Below are 8,347 nucleotides of genomic sequence, written 5' to 3'. Positions count from 1 at the left end.
TACTTGAGTACTCCAGTTCCCTTTTGTAAGTGGATGGATGCACACTGCATTTACCTTTTGGTGACTAACCTTCGGCTGTCACTGAAACATCTCACACATAGACAGAAGGTGACAAGTGGGGGCACCAGGAAGAGCAGAGCCCCAAGGACACCTCAGGGTTTGTTCCTGCTCCAGTCCATTTCGTCATTTCTTCCATTTTAATATAAAGTCCCTTGCACGTTTAAACCACATTCTGTCTATCCCTTGTCCATCACTGAAAGTTGTGTTGCTTCCATTTCCTGGCTGCTCCCTATGTGACAACTGTGAATACGACTGTACAGGGAGACCTTTTGAGACACCTCTTTTGCATTCCTTGGAGGGTATGCCCCAGAGTGGAATTACTACTGATATGCATTGCCCTTTAAATCTCTGAGTGACCACCACACTGTTTTCCTGTGGGAACATGTTCTGATTTCTTATATCTATTCTGTGACAACACTTTTTACTTCCTAGTTTTTTTTTTATGTCATCATAACTATCTTAATGGACTTTTCTTTTGTCTTGTTGTTGTTGTTGTTGTTGTTGTTTAAGGTTCCCTAACCATCAGCAATGCTACCCACTTTTCTATGTTTGTTACTGTTTGGATATTTCCTTTGGAGAGAATCCGAACCTTTTGTTCCCTTTTGGGGGACAACACCTGAGATGCAGTTCAGTCTGGCCTTGAGTTTGCAGTTAGCCTAAGCTGACCTCTTGTTCCTAATCCTTCTGCCTCATAAGAGCTGAATTATAGAACACATCACCACTCCAAGTCTGCCCATTTTTCAATCAGACTATGGGGCTTTTAGTTGATGTCTAAGAGTTCTTTGTGAACTTGAGATATTACCTCCTTCCTTATCGGGTCTATGACTTGCGAACCCTTCTCTCTGTTGTCTGGGTTGTCATTTTACTCTTGATTGTGTCCTTTGGCTGCCACACATTAAGTTAGTTTAGTCCAAAGTATCCTGTTTTACTTCTATTGCTTATGTTCTCAGTATTGAGCCCAACTCAATGCCAGGAAGTGTTTTCTATTGTCTTCTCTTATTGTTATTTCTTCTGAGTGACATTTGATATAATACACACATTCATTCTTGTGTGGATGTTGGATTTCCTCATCATCATTTGTCAAAGAGATGAGCCTTTCTCTGTTGTGTGGTCATAACACATTTGTTGAGACACATTTGACTGGGTTCATGTGTGGGTTCATTTCTGAAGTCCATCTTATTGGTCTGTGTGTCTGTCTTTGTGCCAGGATCATCTAGTTTATATGTTCGTAGTACGTTTTAAATAAAAAAAAAAGTGTAGAATTCAGACCTTGTTCTTTTAAAACTTGTTTCAACTATCTGAAATCTCTTGTGATTCTGCACAAACTTTATGTTGGGGTTTTAAAATATATGCATAAATGCTGCCGGGATTAAATCTTAGCTGAATTTTAGATACTGCCTTTCAACATTTTTCGAAGTTGATCAACATTTCTATTTTATATTAAAAAAAATCAAAAGTGAGAATATTGCTTCCTATGAATGCACAGAACAAAATGGCAGAAGTACATTTAGGTCACTTCAGAATTTGCTAGAGATTCTATCCTCATCCCAAGCCAAAATTCAATTAATGATTATCTCAAAATGAAACTCAGTCAACAAGTCAAACAGCAATTTTTTATTAGATATTTTCTTTACTTATAATTCAAATGTTATCCCTTTCGTAGTTTCCCCTCAGAAAATCCCCTATCCTCTCCTCACTCTCCCTGCTCCCCAACCTACCCACTCCCACTTCCCGGCCCAAGCATTCCCCTATACTGGGGCATATAATCTTTGCAAGATCAAGGGCCTCTCCTCCCATTGATGACTGACTAGGCCATCCGCAGCTACATATGCAGCTAGAGCTACGAGTCTCTCCAGGTGTTTTCTTTGGTTAGTGGTTTAGTTCCAGGGAGCTCTGGGGTTACTGGTTAGTTCATATTGTTGTTCCTCCTAGGGGGCTGCAGACCCCTTCAGCTCCTTGGGTACTTTCTCTAGCTCCTTCATTGGGGGACCCTGTGCTCCTTCTAATGGATGACTGTGAGCATCCACTTCTGTATTAGGCACTGGCAGAGCCTCTCAGGAGACAGCTATATCAGTTTCCTGTCAGCCAGTTCTTGTTGGCATCTGCAATAGTGTCTGGGTTTGATGGTTGTTTATGGAATGGATCCCCAGGTGGGGCAGTCTTTGGATGGCCATGCCTTCAGTCTCTGCTCCGAACTTTGTCTCTGTAACTCCTTTCATGGGTATTTTGTTCCCCCTTCTAAGAAGGCTCGAAGTGTCCACACTTTGATCTTCCTTCTGCTTGAGTTTCATGTGTTTTGCAAATTATATCTTGGGTATTCTGAGCTTCTGGGCTAATATCCACTTATCAGTGAGTGCATGCCATGTGTTTCTTTTGTGATTGGGTTACCCACTTAGGATGATATTCTCCAAATCCATCCATTTGTCTAAGAATTTCATTAATTCATTGTTTTTAATAGCTGAGTAGTACTCCATTGTGTAAATGTACCACATTCATTCCTCTGTTGAGGGACATCTGGGTTCTTTCCAGCTTCTGGCTATTATAAATAAGGCTGCTATGAACGTAGTGGAGCATGTGTCCTTATTACAAGTTGGAACATCTTCTAGGTATATGCCCAGGAGTGGTATTACTGGATCTTCTGGTAGAACTCTGTCCAATTTTCTTAGGAACTGCCAGACTGATTTCCAGAGTGGTTGTACCAGTCTGCAATCCCATCAACAATGGAAGAGTGCTCCTCTTTCTCCACATCCTCGCCAGCATCTGCTGTCACCTGAGTTTTTGATCTTAGCCATTCTGACTGGTATGAGGTGGAATCTCAGGGTTGTTTTGATGTGCATTTCCCAGATGATTAAGGATGTTGAACATTTTTTTAGGTGCTTCTCAGCCATTCGGTATTCCTCAAACAGCAATTTTTAACCTCAAAAATTTAGTCAATATATCATATCTCCAAAAGAGATGAAAGCCATGTAGAGGAAAACACTGCCTTTCATGACCTACAATAATCTTGAACTTGAGCTGAGGTGCTGTAAGTGCAGACAAAATGCACAGGGCAAAGCACACATGTTATGTGTTCAGAATCAAGGTTGTAATGGAGTCATGTGACATAACATAGATGAGCACTGCTAGAAACATACTTGACTCCTTACATGTTTAATCTGAGGTTTTGGTCACTGATTATTATGGCAAAAAAAAATTTTTGTGTGTCTCCTGCCCATGCCCTTGTGGAGTCTATTATTTAAGGGGGGTGGGTGAGGGAGACAGGGATGCCAAAGAAGTTTGGTTGCAGGTGAGGGCTAAAGGGAGAATGTAGGGAGGTGTTTCATAAGAACAAGCACCACCTGCTTCAGTAGATGGCCACAGCTACTGGAGATGATAAAGACTGCTTAGAAGACTTCCAGAGGACATTTGTGGATGAGAAGATGCATCTGTGATACTATTGAAAGACAAAAATCAAGATAACAAGGGAGGACTCTGTTCTGAAGAGAGGAAGATAGTCAGAAACCATGAGAGGTGATGGCACAGCGGAAGAGCACAGAGAACCAAAGAGGTGCACAGTAAAATCAACCCCAGGTTCCAAGCACCAGAACTACCTATGCTAGACAACCCCCGTGAAAAGAGATTGACAGCTTCAGCCACAGAACCGTCTCACGTCTCCCACAGCTTTCCACGCACCGGAGGCTTTATCTCGAGGGTGACATTCAGAACAGGCTAGCATTAGACAAGAAATCCATTCTGTCACACCCAATATCTCTAAGAGCAAAGCCAGGGGCCATCTTGAAAGGGAGCCTTTTGTTGAAGACTGAGCATGCTACTCTGTACCTATGAAGAAAAGGAACAGTCACACGCCACGGATCCTGGGATACCTGTCTCGGGGTGGGCAGTGGCTGTGTGAAACCACTGTGGATGGGGAGAACCTGACATGGACTCCTAGCTCTGAGGGGTGTGGTGGCTGGTGGCTCTGTAGTGAGGAGCCCCATCATCTGGAGACAGTGATGGAGACAGACAATTGCAATCCCTGGTCGGTGGGTGGCTCAGCCTCCAAAGTTGCCTCTCTGCTGATAATTTGCTAGTAATTTGGTCCATAGGAGCATCTGATTTCAGCATCCTCCTTCCTCCTGGAAGATGTTTATGGCAGATCCTGTTCTGCAAATGCTGAGCCTGGAGCTCCGGTGCTGGTCTTGGGGCTCTTTGCTTCCTTCCTTCTCCACTAAACTAAGTGGCACTTTCTAGCTTGTCTGTTAGCCACTGCAGGGGTGGGGGCTACAAACTGGGGGCTCTCGGGAGCAAGAGTGAGCCTGCCAAATCCTCAAAACTAAGTGTGTCCATGAACAGTTTCTGGTATGTATCCGTTCAAAAATACAGCTCGCACCTCAAAAGGGACAAGAGTTAGTTTCTCTTGGAGCCAAATGTGAGTGGCAATCGCCCAGAAACACATATCCAGATTGGTTCAAATTTATCATAACACTTTTGCCAAGTTTCCAAAGTTTTTTTGTGAAGTTCTGTGTAGAACAACAACAATAACAACATCAACAACAAGTCATAAGACAAAGTGCTTTTAAATATGTTGGTGGGAACATCAGGTTGAAAGCTTAAAGCACAGCATGGAACTCTGTCAACTCCTCACACTGTCTGACAAGACGCTTAGCCTTTTGCTTGGTGGGAGCTAGCAGTCTATTAGATGAATACCTTAGAAAAGGTTCCATCTGTTAGTAATGAGTATGCTACATCAGACACAGAGGGTAAGAAATGGGCATTCCGGGGGCTAAAGATAGCACAAGATACATTGTAATTAGTCCTGCAACATTCCAACCCTTCCACAGCCACTGAAATACCGATCATTCAGTCAGCTCTGTAGGAAGGAAGTTCATTGTAAAGCCTGGTTCCCTCCAGGAACTTTTCTTCATGAATGCCCAGAAAGGAAGCTCTTAATGTGAAAGAACAGGCAGCCCCTTCGCAAGAGGCCTCTGCCCAAGCCAGGCTCAGCATCGTTTTGAATGGCAAAAAGACAAGAGACTCCAATTTACCTGCCCAGCCCCTCTGCCTCACAGACGCCAATATCAAAGGACTCAGAAGGAAGGCACCTAAACTCTGTCTCTGAATTTTTTTTTTCTTTTCCTCATTTTTTTCTCTTTACTAAGTAGAATTTTAGTATCTTTTCTTAGCATATGTTTTTAGCTTCCCTTCCTGTGCTGACCTAATTTAATTTGAATAATTTCAGTACTGTGAATCTGCTCATCTCTCATGCTTTTCCCTTCCTCTTGCTAACTTGATGCTTCTTTCTCCCGCCCTCTTCTCCGCTCTTCCGTTCCCTATCCCTGTTGTACTTATACCATTAGCATAAGTTTTAACTCCATCTCTTCCTCTAAGTTATTTTGCTCTTTTATTTTCTAAGGCTTTGGTGATGTAGTAGCTGGCTTCAATCAATCCATTACAATCCTATGTCTAAACCTGTGTTGGGTTGACATTGTTGCTTTTACAGAACCGTTTTCTCCTCTTTAAGTGTCCGTGTGGTCTTGAGGATTGAGCCCTCAATGAACAACTGCTTACTAAGAAGACCTAAATAAAACAAAGCCCAACAATACCCCAACTGGGAAGAGACCCTTCCCAATTGATGCACAGACCCCAACACAGAAACTCAACAAGTGTATAAAATCAATGCAATAAACTCCAAAAGATCATAGTTCCTTAAAAACTGTGTCTAAAGAGAATTAGATGATTAAAACAATGTACAGAGGATTCTAAAGTCTAATTATAAGGGACAAGAAAGAATTCTCAGTGTTTAAAAGTGATACTATTCTTGCATAGGACCTAAGTTCAGTTTCTAGCACCCACAATTGATGGTTCATACCTACCTAGAGCTCTAGTTCCAGGGAACCTGATGCCTCTCCACAGGCAATACACTCACTTGTACATGCCTACACTCAGACATATATAGATACACATAACTTTAAAATTAACACTTTTTGTAAAGACTAATTTTAAATCAGTGCTTTCAAAGATGATACAAACAAAAAGAGAATGAGGTAAAATTGTCAGTTCAGGCCTTGGATAAGAAAGTCAATGATGCGGATGAAAACAGAACACTTTAAAACATGTTGGAAATTTTTTAAAAAATGCAATAAGTCAAATTTAAAACAAGCTGGAAATCAACCATATATGAGATCAAGTAAAAAACATTATCAGGGTCTGAAGACACAGTCAAGGACTTTTATAATAAAATGTCAGTAAAGAAAAGATAGCAAGCATGGCATGTAAGAACTCAGGGACATGATCAGACTACCACCTCATAAGAATTGAAGAAGGAGTTATAAACTGAAAGCATAAAATATTTATTTCATGGGGCTGGAGAGATGGTTCAGCTGTTAAGAGCACTGACTGTTCTTCCAGAGGTTCTGAGTTCAATTCCCACATAGTGGCTTAAAACCCTCTGTAATGGGATCAGATGATCTCTTCTGGTGTGTCTGAAGAGAGTGACAGTGTTCTCACATATATACAGTAAAGAAACCTTTAAAAAGAAAAATGTATATTTCATGAAAGATGCTAAAGTCTATGGACACAGATGGACATCCAAGCAAAGGAGGCATTTAGTACCCCCAAAAGGCACGATGACAAAGGAAGCCCTCCCTGACACACTATAGATAATATGCTAGGGCTAAAGATCAAAGAAACAATATCACAAACTGCTAGAGAAAATTGAAAAGGCAAATTCATCAGAATATCTGACATCTTAGCAGAAACCCTAAAAGCCAGGAAAGTATAAATAACTGTCAACAAAGATCATTATATCCAGAAAAACAATTCTTAAATATTGATGGAGAAATAAAGATTTCCCAAGCTAAGCATCCACTGAGCCAACATTTCAGAAGACACTGAGTTCCTATACCCATAGGAAGAAGAAAGAATTGTAAACACAAGAGCTCACAAAGGAATATGCTTTGTGAGAGGAGAGATAAGCAAATGAGAACTAGGAAAGAATTGACCATGTCCAATTCAGCAAACCAACGAATCCCTAAAATGAATAGTGAAGAAAGAAAAGAACAAGCAATCTTTGCTCCAACTAGGAAAACTGCCAATAAAATCCTAAGAACAAGGAAATTCTTCTTAGCAGTAACCTTAATATAAATGGTCTTACCTCTCCAACCAAGGGGCACAGAGAAAGTGAGTGAAATAAAAATATGAACCAACTGTTTGCTGTCTGCAAGAAACATACCTGACTGTCAAAGCCAAAAACAGAATAGAAAATAATATACCAAGAGAGTAAAAGCCAAAGCCAAGCAGGAGTGGGTATAACCATATCTCACATAGTTCATTTTGAACTAAAATTAGATATATGAAGAAGGTTTCTGCATATTAATAAGGAAATAGTCCTGAAGACACAAGTGTCGACATGCTTAATTTTATAAAATAGACACCACTCAACATAAAATAATATCTATCTGCAATAATAGTGTATGACTTCAATCTCCCACTCTTGTCAGTTGATGGGTCTTCCAAATAAAAGATAACAAAGAAACCTCAGAGTTAATCTGCTTTATAGATCAAGTGGCCTTCACAAACATCTCCAGAATAGTCCATGTAACATGTTCTCACTACTCCATGGAATTTCCTTTCAAATAGATCACATTTTACGGCATAAGACCCGTTAACAGAAAAAAAAAATCTGGCATTTTATTGGATCATAATGGAATATAAAAGAAATCAGGAAAACTGCAGGATCTATGTAAAGGCGTGAAGCATGAACAGTGCACCCTTGGTGTGGCTCATTGAAGGAAACACAGAGATGAAACAATTCCTAGAATGCAACAAAGCCAAAACACAGTTTGGCAGAACTTTTGAGATGCACTAAAGGTAGCTCCAAAGGGGGAGTTTATAGCTCTTAGTGTGTAAATTTAGAAGAAAATCTGAAAGAAGCGTCTAGAGAAATGGCTCAGCAGCTAAGAGCACACACTACTCTTGAAGAGTATTGGAGTTCAGTTCCCACCGCCTACATCAGGTGACTTGCAAACACCTGTAACTCCAGTTCCGGGGGCATTCTACTCCTGGCTTTCTAAGAAATCTGCACACACACACACACACACACACACACACACACACACGCACAGACCACATACACATAACTAAAAATAATGAAATTAAAACTTAAAAACTGTTAAGAATACAAATAAATAACGCGCTACACTTCCAGGTCTTAGAAAAAATGGACTAAACTAAACTAAAATGAACAAGCTAAACTCCAAATTAGTAGATGGAAAGAATGATAAAGATAGGGCAGAAATTAATGAACTTA

The sequence above is a fragment of the Mus pahari genome, chromosome 8, assembly GCF_900095145.1.
Source record: "Mus pahari chromosome 8, PAHARI_EIJ_v1.1, whole genome shotgun sequence".
Classification (NCBI taxonomy): Eukaryota; Metazoa; Chordata; class Mammalia; order Rodentia; family Muridae; genus Mus; species Mus pahari.
The sequence above is the reverse complement of the archived record's forward strand: the minus strand, read 5'-3'. Positions refer to the sequence as shown.